General features: G+C 35.1%; 1 long non-coding RNA gene across 4 annotated transcripts in view; it reads left to right on the plus strand.

The window, feature by feature from the left end:
* The first annotated feature begins 1,176 nt into the window (after positions 1 to 1,176).
* The window catches only part of LOC102122308 (uncharacterized), an 86,864-nt gene continuing 69,035 nt past the window's right edge, over positions 1,177 to 19,005 (plus strand). For 3 of the 4 annotated variants that reach the window (XR_010586940.1, XR_012434987.1, XR_012434988.1), the window contains exon 1: positions 1,177 to 1,300. This is a non-coding gene — a long non-coding RNA (uncharacterized lncRNA). Of the gene's footprint in view, positions 1,301 to 2,156; positions 2,263 to 19,005 lie in introns of those variants that run through there. The other variant, XR_012434986.1, reaches the window with a different exon arrangement.

The following is a 19,005-nucleotide window of genomic DNA, read 5'->3' on the forward strand; positions in this document are numbered from 1 at the left end:
ACAGGTGATAGCTCTCTCTATATAGCTTATTCTCACCATTATCGCCATTATTTACCAACTTATCTTTTAAAATTAGAGGCAAAATTAGTTCTTTTTGCCTGTTCAGACTCCTGAACTTCAAATTATAAGTAAAACATGTTGCTGCACCTGCCCTGCCAATCCCCAGCCCTGCATCGATCCAACTGTTAACTTTCTCAACTCCTGCTTCCAGGCAGCTGAGCATGGGCAGAGAAAAATCACATAACTCCATTTACTGGCACTCTGACAAATCTATGTTCTCCAGCATCAGCTGGGCCCTCTGTGCTACTGGCGGTCCTTTTATTTCTCCCCAGTCAGCTCAGTTTCAGATTTCCCTTACAGCTGTTCCAAACTATTAACATGCTCTACAATCCCCTCATTCTAAGCAGATGACCTTGCTCATATATCACAGACAAAATAGAGCTCCTCTTCTTCCCCTCCGTCAGCAAACTGACCCATGAGGACACCTAGCTTCTCCCTCCCTTTCTTCTAAGTCAAAGAAGAGTAATCTCTTCAAATCCCTGAAGTTAGAGAATATTGGACACCATCTCCTCAGGCATCTTCAGGGACCTCATTACATCAGGCATGTCCCCTCACACTTTGGTGTCTTTAATCTATCACTCTCTGAACTCTGCCTTCTACATTTCAGTCTACACATTGGCTCAGCTTTTTCCTTGTCACCATGTGTGAGCATGCATGTGTGCAAACGCACACACACAAACACACAGAGAAGCACAATTCTTTAATCATTTCAGCCTCTCACTCATGCTGCAAATTGTCTTGTATAGCAATTATCTGTTTACATGGCAGTTTTCAACTGGTCCAGTGGTTTTTAATCATTGTCGTGTCACAGATCCCTTGAAAATCTGATTAAAGAAATGGATCTTCTCCCCAGAGACAAGCGCATACCGACACAGACACACACATACACACATACACACACACACACACACAAATGTATACACAATTCCAGGTTGCTCATGGACCCCCTCTAGGAGATGCTACTGTCACTCATTCATATTTCCAGTTCTACTCCTCTTCCGGGCACACTGGAGAATTACACTTCCTTGCTGACTGGAGATAAGTCACAGCTTTGGCCAATGAAGTGTGAGTGGAAGTTTTCAGAACCTTTAAGAGCCTGTACGCAATTTGCCACGCTTTCTCTTTTTGCTTTGTCACCAAAACTGCTGTGTTCCAGATAGTGACTACTCTGTCTGCGTGGGTCCTGGAGAGAGGAGGATGCAGAGCACAGCACTTAGCCACCCTGCAATGGACACATAGAGTGAGTGAGAAATGAACCTAGTGGTTTAGAGCTTCTGGGATTGGGGGATGGTCGATTACTGTTGCTGGACCTAGGCTGTCCTGCTGCATAGCAGAGCACTCTCCACCTGATAGAAAATAATCTATGTCGGAAAGATCCTATTCAGGGGAGTTTAAGCTTTCCCCCGACCTTTTCTTAATGAAGTTCCTTTCACCTCATATTGCTATATTTCGTTCTCTTTACCTAGAAGAATCTTTCCCTGGTTCTTCCCAGGACTCATCCTTCAAATCTCAGCTCATGTGTTACCTTCTCACACTGGTCCTTCTTGACCTCTTTCCTACCCTTATCCCAGCCCCAGTCACTATGATTCACTCCAACCATTTTGTTTTTTCACAAACTGCATCACAGTCTGTAACAACTTATTTATTTTCTCTTACTCTTCAGTTCTGAATTCACAATACGGAATTTTTGCTATCAAAAATGACTCATAAATAATGTCATGCTACTTTCATTTATGAACTTAAGAAAATGAAATGCATTCAAAACATGGAACTTTTTCATTTAATATGATAAAAATAGACCATGAATGTTCTATAGCAAGTCACATATTTTACATTTTTTAAAACTACGTTAGTAAAAATCTCTAGCTAAAAATATTGGACAGATGTCCAAATGTTTGGATGTGCATCAAGAGCAAACCACTGAACCTTGGTATTTACCCAGTTACCATTAAGAGGTCAACTTGACATTTTGGTTCCTTTTCAGATAGTTGTGGCCAACAGCTCTTACAACCTTTGATCCCAACCCAGTTAAATTGTAGTTTTTGTTACTCATTGATATACAGTTTTTGTTTTCTGTGTTTTTTAAAATTTTACTCAGTATATGCACCAAATGGTTTTCCTTTACCATGACAGCCAGGATTAATCGTGATGTTTCCGAAACTATTAAGAGGCTAACCCTTTGTTCTGCATCCAGGGATATAGGTAATAATATCTTGTCACAGAGTAAATAATCAATTCATACTTGTTAAATTAATGAATGAAATCAGTATTATAAAATTACCAAATAGCTCTTTCATTTGACTTTAATATATATAACTAATGACAATAAAAGATAGTAACTGTTCTAATTTTAAAAACCAAAGTTTTAGCCTTATTAGTTTTACCTGTCTACAAACATGTTTATTGCCTAAGAATTTCAGATATGTAGAACTTAAAATCAGCATGTAAGTTTTCTATTTTCATTGCCTTTGTGTTAAACCATACTGACATTTGAGAAGAAATTCAGAAGCTATGATACTGTTCTTCCAGAGTATAACAGATTTGGAAAATATTCTCTAGAAATCTATCTCTTCAAATGTTACATTACAAAAGCAGAAAGCTTTAGGGTTCTCTTAATTAGTTATTAGAATAGGATAGAAAGTCTTGATGAGAACAACCAAACAAAATGTTTTAAAACTGCTATAGAAATAAGCTTGATTTGGAAACAAAATTAAGTTTATTTTTGTTTTTTTTTCTTAAGCTTTATTGTTTTCTTTAAATTTTCTGTGTGGTAGTGTGTATTGCCAAATAGTGTCTCTTAAAACGTTGCCTTATCTCTTACATTAAATGTGTAAGTGGCAGGTAATAGGTACATTTTTCAACCTATCTTTTACAAAAATTCTCACATGCAATTTAAAAATAACATGAAATTTCAGGATGGAGTTAGGTGTTTTTTCTCTCTTTTTAGATTGTCTTCTTTCAATTAACTAATTTTTAAAAAGTGATTATCTATGATCTGCTACCCTGTTTTAAGAGAATATGAGTAATTAGATGGTACTTAATATCTATAACATTGGACATGAAGATGTGTGTGCACACACGTGTGTATATGTAGGGTAGAGGGCTTTTACAAATAATTTTGCATACAATGAAGGACATCTCTCAATTCCTCATCACTGCAAAACAACCTTCAAATAAAAATTACAAATGATTCTTTTCTGCTCCAGAAAATTTCAACCAAACACATAACTTTCACAGAAATAGTTGCTATAGAAATGCAAAGGGGACAAATAACACTGAATTATGCTATCAAAAAATTGCAACTAAAGTCGGGCAGTATCAAGGTTTATGTTTAATAATGCTGACTGTATGTATTCTTGACTTTGTGTATACTCTAAATTGAATGTTCTGAGTCCCAAATTGGAAGGTACTTCGCTACCAAAAATAAGATATCTAAATGAAAATATGTTAGCATGCATTCCAGATTAGGAAATCAGTATATGCCAAGAAAGGTTCATTTGTACAAAAAAGGTAAAATTTAGTAAGTAATGGATTCGAATAATGCCAATTACTTTTCTTCATTTCATACAAAATTTCATTTGTAATAATATACCAAGGTAATGAATGCTGTTTATGACTTATTAAATGTACATAGTACTGCAGCTTATTAATACCCTGTGAACTGTAAAAAGCCAAATATATTTACAGTAGTATTGGTCACAAAAATAGTGGGGAAACTTTACAATTGTGAGAATGTGCAAATGTTCTCACTAAGGCAGTATTGACCCAGACAACCACTGAGTATGTGTCCCCTCAAATGCCTCAAAATTCTGGAAGGCTCATTGTGAAACATGTCAGTGCACAGTATTTCAAAATTTCAGCACATACAAAATGTCACTGTATCAAGTGAAGAAAAGTTACATTTCCTGTACAAAATTTGTAGACACCTTGGCTCACAAGAATAAATGCTGCTTCAGGTTTTGACATGTCTTTCATTTAATTTGCTAATGTACTTATTTTGAAATAGTGTTCTATGATAGCATTTAGGGTAACATAAACCTTTATGTTTATTAATGAAAAGAAGATCATAGGATAAATCTCCTAAAAATGTTTGCCTCTGTTTTTAGCTTGTTTGGAGATTATACTTTAAATACTGAATTGCCACCAAATCCTCTGGTAAATGTGAAGGTAGTGCTCAAACTCTTGCAGTCTTTGATCTTGTCAATTAGTTTTATATGAGAGAAAAAGTTTTATCAGTCAACTGCAACCTTACAATTTTAGGAAGAAGTGATTTTAGAAGATTCAGACGTCCTATGTTCTAAAACCAAAATAGCCCCATTGTTAAAAATAAGACGCAGATATAGATCAGATAGTTGTGGCCAACAGCTCTTACCACCTTTGTCCCTAAGCCAGTGTAAATAGTCATAAGTAGTTAATTTTTATATTCGTGCTATGAATATAAAATTTATACCCACAATATAACATTTAACCTATTCATGTTAAAAAACTTAACTCCTGGTTACCAATATTATCAATAGAATCTGCTCAAGAGAATAAAAAGAGGGAGGAGAGAGAGAAAAAGAAAGAATCCTCTCAGAAATATGATAGAACATTAGTCACCTCTCTATACCTTCCTCTCTGAAAATATCAATCCTATGATTTCAATAGCCTTCTATTTTACCTGGCTTTAGCAAGATTATAATCAAAATTTTATCTGAATCCACCTATTACCTAAGTGAGGTTTTCAGATTCAGTTTGGAAGAATGGAAGAGCATGGGTTATGGTGTTGAATAGGCAAAAATTCAAAGCAAAGCTCCAACATGTGCTGTCAATCTTGGTCAAGATGTAACCCTTCTGTTTTTTCATTTATAAAATCAAAAGACACTTATCACATAATAATCCAAATTTTGTATCAATGCTCCATTGAAATTATCTTCATGAAGATCACCCATACTCTTTTAATTCTAAAATTTCATAAATATTTAGCTCTGATTATATTTTACCTCTTTGAAATATGATTCTTTATCATTTCACAATTCTTAAAAGTGTTCTTTTAAAGTGTTTAAAGTGTTTTTAAAGTGTGCTTTAATTCTAATTTGGTTTCTGTGACCTATCCTTTTCTGCCTTTTTTTTTTTTCCATTCTGAGGGTTTATTTTCACTTTTTTGCAGACTCTGCTCTCTCTGCTGTTCATTAAACAACCTCTGTGTTCTTCTCCCTCTGAATTGTCTTCCCAAAATATTTTATCCACTATTCCTCCTGCCTCATGGCTTCAACCATCACCTATAAGCTGATGATTGCCCTATATGTGCCTGCTTTCCACATCTCTGTCCCAAGCTCTTGCCTATTGGACAAATTCACTGGGTTGTTCTGAGTGCCATCCAAAACTCCACCCACTTCAACCCAAGATAGAAAGCTGGAACACATCCCAGACTCCTTACCCTACCTCATTCTGCTCTCATATCCCACTAGTGATAGCTTATTGATTCTACCTCTAAAATATGTATTTCTTCTTATTTCTGCCACTGCCATAGTTCAGTTCCTCTGAGCTTATCAATGGAATAGCTTCCGTATTATTCAGAGTCATCTCAGTGTTGTAATAAAGAATGTTTGTGGCAAATGCTGGAATCAAAATCTCAATGGTTTAGCACAATAAACATACATTCCTTGTTCGTGTCACAATCCAGCACAGGTTGGTTGGACAGGATCTGCTTCATTCAGGTGACCAGGCTTCTTCCATCTCGTGGTTACATCACCTCCTATTAGCTTAGAATTCCCCCCAGACCCTTGTATCTGGCAGGCAGCTGAGCGGAGGGAGAGTGGAGTTTGGTTATGGGCTTGCTCTATATACAGTGGTGGCGCAGGGACAGCATAACTGCAATTAAAACTCCATTCAGAAAAAAGGAATCAGGGGATGTACATGTTCACTAGGACACTATAATTCTACAATCCTGTTTGGCAGGCTTCGTGATATCCCCTAGCCTGGGGAGATGATAAATTTGTAGATTAAACTTTAATTCTGCTCTCTGGAAATAAGTCTTTTGTCTTTTTCTTGCTTGACCCTCAAGCTTTTCCCTTTAGAAGTTCTTATTGTTTATTTATTCCTTTTGGACACAGCTGAAATGAGCAAAAGGTGATTTTATAGGTCAAACAGTCAAAGTTGTTTTAATCAGATATTTTGTATTTCTTGACAATACAAGTTCTTCGAAATCTTGGTAGGCTTCTGTTGTATTTGCTTCCTTGTACAACTCTCAGGTCTTTTCTCTTTTCTCTCCCTCTCTCCAGGTCTCTTTGTCTATTAATCAGATCTGTAGCTAAGTCATATTGTTCAACTAAAAAGTCTTTCTGGGCCTTGTGGTTCTGTGTGGGATCTAGAAGCAGATGGATTTCCACCATTGTTCACTCAAGTCTGGATATTTTCTATTGTTTTCCATCTGGCTTGGAAACTAGCCATTTCTTTCTGAGTTCATCTCTTTCTTGAAACACCTTACCAAAGGAGGCCAATAAGAGCTATGACACAGTAACACTGTGGTTCTTTTAAAACAAACCCCCGCAAGCAGCAGTTTTCAAAGTGTAATCTGCACAATTCTGGAAATCCCGAAGACACTTTTAGTGGATCCATGAGGTCAAAATTATTTTCATAATAATATTAAGATGTACTTGTTTTTTCCACTGTATTGACATTTGCACCAACGGTGCCAAAGCAATGGTGAGTAAAACTGTTGGTGCTTGTATTAGTCTGTTATCATGTTGCTAATAAAGACATACCCAAGACCAGGTAATTTATAAAGAACTGAAGTTTAATAGACTCACAGTTCCACATGACTGGGGAGGCCTCACAATCATGGCAGAAAGCAAGGAGGAGCAAGTCACATCTTACACGGATGGCAACAGACAAGAAAAAGAGCTTCTCTTTATAAAACCGTCAGACCTCATAAGACTTATTCACTGTCATGAGAAACATTCACCCCCATCATTCAATTAGCTCTCACTAGGTCCCTTCCATGACATGTGGGCATTGTGGGAGCTACAATTCAAGATGAGATTTGGGTGGGGACACAGCCAAATGATATCGGTTCTTTAGCATAAATCAAGGCAAAATTACCATATTGTATCATATCATTTTATTATGTCATTGCATCACTTTCATCACCAGGATCTCACAGGTTTAAAAACTCTTGCTTAAGAATACCCTGATGAAACAGGTAAAAATTATGCATTTTATTAAAGCTCAACACTTGAGTTATAAATCTTTTAAGTATTCTGTGGGACCACAAGGATAGAACACAAAGCACTTCTGCTGCATACCCAAGTACAATGGTTGTCTTGAGGAAAAGCAATGTGTGATTGTTTGAGTTGCAAACTGAACTTGTCTCTTTTTTGTGGAATACCATTTTTGCTTGAAAGAACAAGTGATAAACAAAATATGGTTATTCATACTTGGATATTTGGCAGTCATTTTCTTGAAAATAAGTGAAGTGAGCCTGTCACTTGAAGGCAAACAACCTGACAGTATTTGGTGCCAATGATAAAATCTGAGCTTTCAAGTGAAAATTAGAATTTTGGAAAACTTGTATCCACTACTATGAGCTTGACAGCTTCTGAATACTTAAAGAATTTTTATGAGATCCATGGTGATATTAACAAATGTTATTTTTAAAAATATTACATAATGAAATGTGCCTATTACATAACTCAGTGAAATAATATTTTCCAAATAATCAATACAAGATATTATAAAATCATGCATAGGTAAAGGATCCATTTAAAGTGGATTTAATGTACTAGAGTGTGAAAAGTTTATTGATATGGTTTCAGTTCCACACTGCAATATACTTTTATAAAATTATCATTTTTGAGTCATGATATAATACAAAAGAATGTCAACAATTATCTGAAAAGACTATTAAAATATTCCTTCAAAAGAAGGAGTATTGTTCTTCCAACAAGAAATACCTACACATCTATATGGGACTAGATTTTCTTCACTTATTTCAACTAAGACAACATATCACAACAGAATGGATGAAGAAGCAAATAAGAATCTAAATGTCCTCTATTAAGCTAGACAATATAGAGTTTTGCAAAGATGTAAAACAATGCTGTTCTTTTTACTATTTATTTTGCAAATACAATTATCCTAAAAATATGTTATTTGCAGAGAAAATAAAATTTTTATACACTTTTGGTGGGAATGTAAACTAGTACAACCACTATGAAGAAGAGTATGGAGGTTCCTCCAAAAACTAAAATAGAACTACCATATGATCCAGCAATCCCACTACTGGGCATTTATCCAAAGGAAAGGAAGTCAGTGTATCAAAAAGACATCTGTACCTCCATGTTTGTTACAACACTATTTACAAGAGCCAAGATACAGAATCAGCCTAGGTGTCCAACAACAGATGAATGGATAAAGAAAATGTGGTATATATATGTATGTGTATATACATGTATATACACAAACAATGGAATACTATTCAGCCATGAAAGAGAATGAAATCCTGTCACTCTCAGCAACATCGGTGGAACTGGAAGTCATGTTAAGCAAAATAAACCACTTTCTGGTGCTGACCAGAAAGTTGAACACTACATGTTCTCACTTATATGTTGAAAGTAAAAAATAAGTTGATCTCATAGAAGTAAAATGGAAAACAGAGTATACTATTAGCTGGAAGAGGAGGGGGAGAGGGGATAAAGAGAGATTCATTAAAAGATATAAAATTATAGCTAGATAGGATAAGTCGGTTCTTTGTGTTCTATACCACTGTAGAATGACTATAGTTAACAATAATACATAGTTTCAAATAACTAAGAGGAGGATATTGAATGTTTTCAACACAAATAAATGATAAACGTTTGAGATGATGGATACGCTAATTACCCTGATCTGATCACTTTACATGTAGCAAAACCTCACTATGTATACCACAAATATATCCATTATATGACAATTTTAATTTTCTTTAATGTTATTTATGTTAACATGATACTTACTATTTTCAATTCATTATTTTTTAAATGTTTATTTCAATTTTAAATGGTAATTTTTGCTAGATATAACCTATAAACAACAGATTTTTATGGTCCTCAATAGTTTGTAAAAGGGTAAAACAGCCCTGAGAATAAAAAGTTTGAGAATCACTGTCCTAGAGATGGATCAGCAAAATATGGCCTGCATATAAAAAAGAGCCCATTGCCTGTTTTATAAATAAAGTTTTTTTAGAACACAGCCACAACCATTTGCTTACCTGTTGTCATGGTTGCTCTCATGTTAGCAGAGTTGAATAATTGCAAGAGAGATAGAATTACTCCCAAGGCCAACTCCTAAAATACTTACTATCTGGCCTTTTACAGAAAGAGTTTGCTGATCCTTGCTCTAGAGCTTTGGTTCTCAATCCTAGCTGTGAAATAATACTAATGTCCCCTTCCCCTCAGCACATACACAGAAACCATTTAATTAAATCAGAATCTCTGGGAGTGGTCTTTGAGTAGGAATAAGTTTTTTAAATTCCTCAGGTGATTTTCAAATGCAGCCAAGGTTAAGAATCATTGTGTTAAACTGTAGAGATCCTTAGGCATAATGCCTGCCTTCCAAGTTATTCCAGACAGCAACTTACCAAAAAATGTTCCCCTTTATAACACACTTTATTTCCAGCCCCTAATAGAAGGATCCTGCCCATGGGCCACACACTAAGTCAATGCCACCTGCCCTGATTTGTATTTTTGTTACATCATCAACACCCTATCACTACATTCAAATTCCAAGGTCAGGTTAGAGTGTTTGCTCTGGCAAAGACTTTGCAAATTTCAGTGGCTTAACACAAGAAAAGCTTTATTTCTCATGCAAATCAGGTGCAATGTGCTTGGTAGAGATCTCTGCTCCTCTTAGGGTTCTTGCTGCTTCTGGCTAGAGACCCTGCCATCCCTCAGTGCCTCCAAGTCCCTCTACATTCAACCAGCAGAAGGCAGAAAAGAAAAAGCATGGAGGATTGCATGAGAAGTGTTTTAGGAGCCTGGATAAGGCACACATTAAATCCTATTGCAGAGCTTTGTCATATTAGTCACAACAACACAAAAAAAGGGACCTGGATTATTCAGGTAGCCTCAATCTAATCACATGAGCCTTTAAAATCAAATAACATTTCTGGTCTGTGGTTAGAGACATGTGAAGATGGAAGACTGGTCAGAGAGATGCAATGTGGCTGGAGAAAGATGGAGGAAGAGAGCCATGAGCCAAGAAAAATGGGCAGCCTCTAGAGGCTGGGAAAGGCAAAGAAAGGGATTTTGTCGCCTCCAGCCTCCAGAAAGGAATACAGTACTGCCCATACCTTGACTTCAGTACAGTGAGACCTGTGCTGGATGTCAGACCTAAAGAACTATAAGATAAATTGGTGTTTTAAGTCACTAACTTTGTGGCAATTTGTTAAAGTAGTCATTGAAACCATACACGTCTCTCTTCCATGTTTGTCCTGCTGTCAGTGACAGTCCTAAAAGTCAAATGTTAATGGGTTATTCCTTTCCTCAAATTCCTTCAACTGCTCCTAACTCATTCACTTAATAAAAACACCCTAAGCAACTACAGTGTGCCAGACACTCTCCCAGCCCTCTGGATTGCCACTTGAGTGAGGCAGGCATGGTTGCTGCTGTACTAGAGCTTAGCAGATAGCAACTACAAGACACAACTTAAAACTCTTTCACATGCCTTCAGTGCCTGCATGAGCTAACTCCAAACCACCTGCATAACATCATCTCTTGGCTCTTCTGTCAGAAAAAAAAAAAAAAAAAAAAAAAAAAGAAAAGAAAAAGCCATAAGACTTCTAACATAACGAACTCATTAAACTTCTAAGATTCCACAGTATTCCATGGCACTTTTTAGGACATTCCTGGCCACAGTATGAAACTTTGTTCTGCCCTCTCAACTCCTTGTCTACGTGGAAAACAGTGACTTCTCTCTTAAGAGTTATCTCAAACATCACTCCAGAGAAATAAGTCCACTACTAGATTCCCTCCTGTATTTCTCATTGCAGAGTTTATACATCCAATTTTGTATTTATTTCACTGAATTACAATTGTCCCTTTCCCCACCTTCATTATGGCTTTTAACAGATTTAGAGAGAAGTTCCTAGTAAATTTACTTTTAAATAAAGGTTGAGAGTTCTCATTCATTCATTCATTCATTCATTCTCTCAAAATAAGTTCATTAAAACACATAATTTGCCAAAACTTAATCTGCAGGAAGATAGATCGTATCATTTAAAAAATCCCAAAATAGGAAAGCATGAATAACCCCCCTTTCATCCAATAGAGTTTCCAACATGTATTTACCCATCCATTTCAAAGATCATGCTTTCTAGATAAACAAAATGGTGAGGAACTCTGAGAAGGCTACGTAATAATCATCACACTCAATATGGCTATAAAACTAGGATTCTGCATGTTCCTCATTTACCAAACCCCTGAAATTTACAAAAACCATGTGAAGGTGTATAGTAACTGTAATTTCAACATAGACCTACAACAAATACTCCACCAGTGGATTAAGTTTATATGGATTACATCATTTAGATAGGCAAATTCCATATGCCTATAAGAACTGGCAGAAAAAGCAGCCTTTTTGTGAGCATTTGAAGTGTAAGACATGAAAATTATATTGTGAAACTATTTTGTTGTCATTTACTATTAACTTTTTCTTGAAAAATAAGATCCTGGTCTGTCTCAAACAGTGACACATTTTCACGGAACAAGCACTCTATGCAAAATTTACATCCTAGTTAGTTAAGTGGACAAGAATCATCCCCATAAATTATTAAATTCCCTCACATCTGGATACTTTATGTTAACCACAGTGAACATTAATATATTTTATTCAGTAATATATCTGTTATATATGAAAGGTGATATGCTAAATAATTTACTGTTTATAGAGAACACTTTGATAAATTATTAGTCACTATTGCAGAAATTAAACCATTCTTTAGGGCCCAATTTTAATACATTTTCAAGCATTTCTTGAACAGTAATTATTTTGTATCTATTGTGTTTAAGGTGCAGAAAGAGATTATTTTGGAAAAAAAAAGTATCACTTGTAAAATAATTACCAGTTGGTGGGTAGAGAAAAAATTTATTTTGACCAGAATAAAATTTATTCTGATCACAGGCACAAATTTTTTAACATACAAATCCCAGCTGTCAATACATGAAGTTTCCCTGAACCTTTTCACTTCTCTTTTGGTAAGAACTCTCATCCAGCATCTAGCGGGATTCCTACCGGCCCTGTGGTTTAGTTTTCCTACACAGTGAATATTAATAGTAATTAGTTATTGTCCTCATCATCCCTTCCCAACATGCTATTAGTTTTCCAGTGGGCATTGATTCTGTAATATGGAGTCTAACCTTCTAACCACTATGGCACAGAATAACCAGGGAATTATCCCCTAGGAAAACATTGACCTCTAAGTCAATGATCATTAAAAACAACCAATACATTGTGAAGCTTGACAAATCACAATGGGAATAGGGACCCAACAAATTGCAATCATGAAGTCACAATTATCCAGCAATTAGGTTTACAGCTGTATCCACCCTTTAAATAATCAAGTCTACAAATGTGCCCACACTTCTTTCTGCAGAACTTAATCTGGAAGGTTTCTAAAGCTTTCTTTTTTATGCAGGTTCCTGTAAGCAACTGCATCTGAGTGAAGTAATAATGACAAACCTTATGAAGCAGAAAAAACAGTAATTCATTTACTTAACATAAGCCTAATTTTTAAAAGGGGAGAATCATTGCCACGCTCTATTTCCAAATGGAATACGCTCTGAGTCATCATAAAAATTTGGCTGCCAGAAGAGTATCTAGTTTAGTAAATAATGAAGGTGAATGCCCAATGTTTTTGGAATGATTTCAGCAACAGGTAACAAACAGGAAGCCTGACTACAGTGGCTTAAAAAAAAATGAGAAGTATTTTTCTCCCATAATGAGAAATCCAGAGTTTAGCAGTTCTGGGCTGGTTCAGCAGATCAATGATGCCAAAGACTCTGAGATCATTTTACTTTGTCCTCATAATTACAAAAAAGCTGTAGTGGCTTCTACAATTATATCGCCTTTCCAACAAGAAGAAAGAGGATGTAGCAAGGATAATGGGTGGTACCAATATTTGAAAGTAAAAGTTTTATTAGGAAGCTCCCAGAAAACTTCTGTGTATGTTTCTTTGGCTATAATTTTGCCCCAGAGCCAGTCCTTGCAGAAAGGTGGCTGGAGAGAAAAGAGGTGTAGAGAGAAAACAAAAAGCAGCTTTTGACATTCAGAAACTGCAGCTATATAGCTAGGCCTTGATGTGAAAAGCTAGCTGTGTTCATAAATAGGCCTTGATGATATCCTGTTGAACATAAACAAGCTTCAAAATCACCAACATCAGTGACCATGATGAACTGAACAAAAAAAGACCACTCTATAACCTTGTCTAAGCACATAAACGAGGTCACTGTGCAAACCAGAAAAATACCAAGCACCTTCATAGCCTGGCTAATATGAGTAGCTGCTGCTTCTTTCCCAGTTTAATCTTTAGCCTCACTTTATTTTTCCCATCTTATGGATAAGATTTTTAAAATAAGCAATCATATATATACCTCCAATTCCTGATAGCATCCAATTCAGAGCAAAGCCACTTTCTTAAGCCCTCCCCGAAAATCACCTGAGACCAGATCCTGTAATAAGCCTTCCAAACACCCTCTTACTGAAATGTCCCACGTTTCCCATGGTGTGTGGTCTCCTTTCTTTCATCTATTAATAAGTAAGACTTGCTTGATTACAGGTCTGTCCCTGGAGGGCTTTAGCTGGATAACATTAACAACAGATGGGATCAACCAAACAACACTATTTGTCACACCTTGGTTTCATTCTAGTCTATTTATAATTAAAATGATGTGCCTTAATATGGCATGCTTCAAAATCCTTAGCTAGAAAAGCAGCCATGGTATACTGAACAGAGCATATGATGAACAATCGGGATGAAGACTCTAGTCCACTCTGCCCAATTAACTAGTTAAGTGACCCTGGGTGAGTCATTTAAAAGGAGAGGAACCGACCTCACAATGATCCAACGAACCAACTAACACTCATATGTCTGAGAAATGGCGTAAAACTAAAAGCTCCAAGAAATTAAGTACATTTTCCTTCTATTTACATTTTTAAGTGACAGAACCAGGATTTGAACCTGGGTGGAGTATAAAAGCTTTCCATTGTACCACATTGCCTCACCGGGCCCCAGCTTCCTCTATGAACTGACTAGGTTGGTGAACCAGAACTGTAATGGCCCTTTTCATTCACCAAAGATTCTGCATGACAATTAATAATATTTATATTTAGTCTTTTTTAGTCCCACCAAGTCTGTAGATGAAAGGTGCAAGACTAATTCGAGGTAATATGCACTTATGGAGTTCTGATTTTTAGCAAGCCCTTTTCTACACAGCATAAATCATAGATTTAACCTATCATTTGAACCTCCAAGTCAAATCGATTTTCAGTTCCTTGTAATTTAAAATATGACTAATTTACTTAAGGAATTGTGTGAGATGCTATACCAAGGACTGAAGAAGTAAAGCCTTAACTTAAGTAGGGAAAGCAAGTGACATATTCTTTATCTATATTCAATGCTTAATTTTAATACTTTTGCACACATTTGGGATCCTTTTCAAATAATAGACAAATACATACAAGAAATGAATTTATCCAATCACACAAATAATAAGGACAAATATAAAATTGTATCCATGCTACTAACAATTTAGTAAATATTTTTTAAAGAAATAAGCAGTGTAGAGGATTTGTGGAAATACGCACTGAAGGATCAGAGAAAGAAATGTTATCCTTTAACTTTCTTTTGGAAGGCAGTATAGAACATGTATGAAACGCTAGGATTTTTGCATATCATATTCGACCCACAAATTCATCCTATACAAAATCATAGCTGTGTAGAGAGTGAGCCACAAAATTGTTTGTAGAAACATTCATAGTGGATGAAAATTAGTAAAAAGCTAAAAGGTTAGACATTTATTTTTACCAGAGTAAAATTTATTTACTACTAATAATTATTTATTATTCTAAGAAGAATGGTTTAATAAACTATGGTTTATTTATACAACGAAAATCTCTACAAGTATTAAAAAAATGAAATGAAAAGGCATTAAACAACATAGTCAAATGTTCAAAATACATTACTAGGTTAAAAAATGTAAATTAAAAATATGTGATTGTGTTATTGTTTTATACATGTGTGTATATGGGAGTAAATGAATTTTTAAGAAGAGAAATATACTGAGTAGTTATCTTTGACTGGTGGGACCATAAGTGGTTTTATTTTCTTCTTTTTATTTATCTGCATTTTCCAAATTCTCTACATTTATAATAATAAAAAATATACTAAGCGAAATTTTAAAACAAATGCTAATATATGTCAGTCAATAAAAAATACACTGTTCAGTATTTCAATACTAAATTCACTTGTCCTTTAAAATAAACAAACGACCCTGGATAAAAGACAAACATTCTCTATGAAGTAAACCTAGCTCACAGATGCTATACCAAGGGCCATCTTTGTTCTGTCAACCATGAATGTCCTTTTCTTTAGGGGTTTGTTTTTCAAATAATTGTTTTAATTATCTTCTCTACTTTATAATTTGGAAATCTAGCTTAAAAGGAATAGTGTATGTATAAACAAATTCTAAGAAACAAAATGATCAAAATAAGTATAGTTTATGTTATAAAAATTTTTCTTGTGGTATTACCCACATGAACTCTGAGTGTTGTAAAGGCGGTTTGTTTACTTAACATGTTGTATATGGGAGTATACAACATGTTAAGTATATGGGAGTATACAACATGTTAAGTATATGGGAGTATACAACATGTTAAGTATATGGGAGTATACAACATGTTAAGTAGTGTAGTGTTATTTTTTGTAAGCAAATGCAATGTTGCCAATCAACAATTGTACAAATGATCTTTGGAAAAAGATGGTGTCACAGGGGGAGGTTGTTTTCGGGTCTTTTGTTTTCTTTAGGCATTTTTCTCTTAAACATAGGAAGGATTTTCAAAAATCACCATCAGAAAAAACCTGTGCCTTATGTAACTGCCACATTAATGATAGAAATTTAAACGCCACTGAAAAGAGAAGTCGAATAATTTACCAGCACAGAAAACATTACAATAGCTACCTTGTATTGGTTGCCTACTGTTACTTATGTTCCTTAATGTTTATTACTTTATTTAAACCCCACAGGCATCCTGCAAAGCAAATATGATTACCACCATTTTGTAGATGAAGAAAACGAAGCTCAGGAAGTTTAAATAATTTGAAAACTTTGAAAGTTTAAATAACTTGAATAAAATAGCCATAAAAATAAGCAGGATTTGAACACAGGTCTCAGACTCCAGTCCTATGTTCTGTTCATTTTGTATACTATGGGACTGAATTCTAGATGTGTCTGTTTTTCTCATTTGTTCCATATTGAGCACCTTAGAAAATGTGTCTTCTCACATCTATAATATGAACTAATGTGAAGTTATTCAAATGCATGATTCTGAAAACCTTGAATGATTTAGGAAACAATGCACAATATAGTTTTGTATGTGACCAATGAGTATCACCATGTCACTGGTATCTTCTTCTTCCACAACTTGAGAGGTAGTGTTACTCTGCAGAAAATTTTCAAGTACAATTTCAAGTTTTCCAGTATTTTTTTTTAATTCTTTGCCCCAGTATATCCAATTACTCCATAGTGTTTCTTCTGTATAAAGGATCAACACTGTTTGATTTCACATTGCTAACAGATCCAAAACTAAATGTCCCCTCTTAGCCTGGAGGTCTACATGACTGCTCTCAGTTCTGGTTGTTCCAGATCCTCCCTCTGTGTTGCTGTTTTGTGTTCAATGCTGAAGACTTGGTGTCCATGCCTGACATAACCTGAAGGTGCCTCTCGAATGCATCACATTTGGCTTTTCCTTATGTCCTTACTCACTATCATGGCTACCAGTAGAGCCAGGGCAACCCACAGAGATGGACTTGAAGTGAGAAATCCACTCTGACCTTTGCCAGAACATCCAGCTCAGATTTTGGCCTAAGTAAGGAGTTCTTAACTGTGTCAAATCTGGCTTGAACTCCCAAAGTTGCATCTCTTTGCATTCACAGATACGTCCACTTCTATTAGGCAAACACGTTACCAAAAGAATACAGTTTAGTCAGACTCCAAGTAAAGCTGTTTGTAGAACCAGAAGGAAATTTTCCTTGATGCATCTATCCATTCACTGGATGCACTTAGTCACATCCTCTTAATGTATTCTTTATCATATCAGCATTTTTTTGCACTTTATTGACATCTTGACTAGGTCAACATTACCCAATCTATCCTGTAGGTTTTAATAACTTTTAAGCTAAAAAGAAAAAAATCTTAAAGTCGGGGTTTCTTTCTTAAAAGTCTTTCTTGTATGGTATCTCCTATGCAACATCCATGTAAACAGGCTGCCCACTTTCCTCTGCCAAAAATCTAAGCTCCATGTACCAAAGATATGCCAGGAGGTGTCATTTGGTTGCCTCTGTCTTGGATCCCTGAGCCCAGGGAACTTGCATAATAATATCCTGTTCCAAAGTTATATTGTCTTAGTCAGTTTGATCTGCTTTTTAAACAAAAATACATTACACTGGGTGGGAACCCACAAAACCCAGTTCCATGCCCATAAACATAAGTTACTCTATAGCTTTCCTTGAAGGAAAAAATAACAATCTTAATAAGTACTGCTATAATAAATTATATTATGTAGATATTAACTTATATATAATCTATTTTAAGAATAAAATAGAATAAACTATTGGTTTAAAGGTGAGTATCCAATCTTTTGGCTTCCCTGAACTGTATTGTAAGAATAAGAATTATCGTGGGCCACACACAAAATACACTAGCATTAGCGATAACTGATGAGCTAAAAAAAAAAAAAAAAAAAACTCATAATGTTTTAAGAAAATTTACGAATTTATGTTGGGGAACATTCAAAGCTGTCCTGGGTCACGCATGTGGTCTGTGGGCTGAAGGTTGGATAAGCTTAGTTTAAAAAAGGAAGTACATTAAAACTTTCAGGCTAAAAATATATCATACAGAAAATTTTATTTGTGCTAGAAGAGATCAGAAGTTACAAGAGCATATGGAAAAAACGATAGGCAGGAACTGCTCAAAACAAAGACTGCATGAGGACCTACTGACCCTGATACTGTTACACATTTTCTCATCTTCTACAGGAAAGATTTAGGCAGAAAGACTGTAAATATTATATTTCCGTTTGATTAAAAAACTGGTCCTGCTTAAAGTATTTCTGAAGATTTCCTCCTGAAAAAAATCAATAATAACAACAACAATAATAACAACCACCTCTCTCTTCTTTTCTTTGGTCAATCTGGAGATACATTTCATTTATATTTGTGCCAAAGAAAGGTTCTCCTTCCTTTGTCTTTTGTTTTAATTAGGGGAAAAACGTTCTTATGAACTTTACATTATATCATCTTATCTCGGTTGGCCAGAATCCCAGTGAAACTTGTATAGGTTTTAAATTTCTTTACTTTTACTCCCTGTAGAGAAGCCATATTTTGCTACATTCAAAAAAATTGATTGCCAAAGACTGATGACTCCTTACATGGGAAATTTAAATGCACACAGTGTCTGCACTTTTAGACTGTTTCAAATAGTATATTTAATTTTACATTGACTTCTCTAAAATCATCTAATGATTTATTTTAACCTCTTTATGCAGAAGACATTCTGATAACAAAACGTGTAAATGATTCAAGAGAAGGAAAACATGTTACTATCATTAAAAATATCTTATTTCCAAACAAAGCATGATTAAAATTTAGTCCTTACTTCTTTACTTATATTTTAATTGTTTTTTAAAAAAACCTTTTGTTTATAAACTAACACA

The sequence above is a fragment of the Macaca fascicularis genome, chromosome 5 (assembly GCF_037993035.2).
Source record: "Macaca fascicularis isolate 582-1 chromosome 5, T2T-MFA8v1.1".
In the NCBI taxonomy this organism is placed as follows: domain Eukaryota; kingdom Metazoa; phylum Chordata; class Mammalia; order Primates; family Cercopithecidae; genus Macaca; species Macaca fascicularis.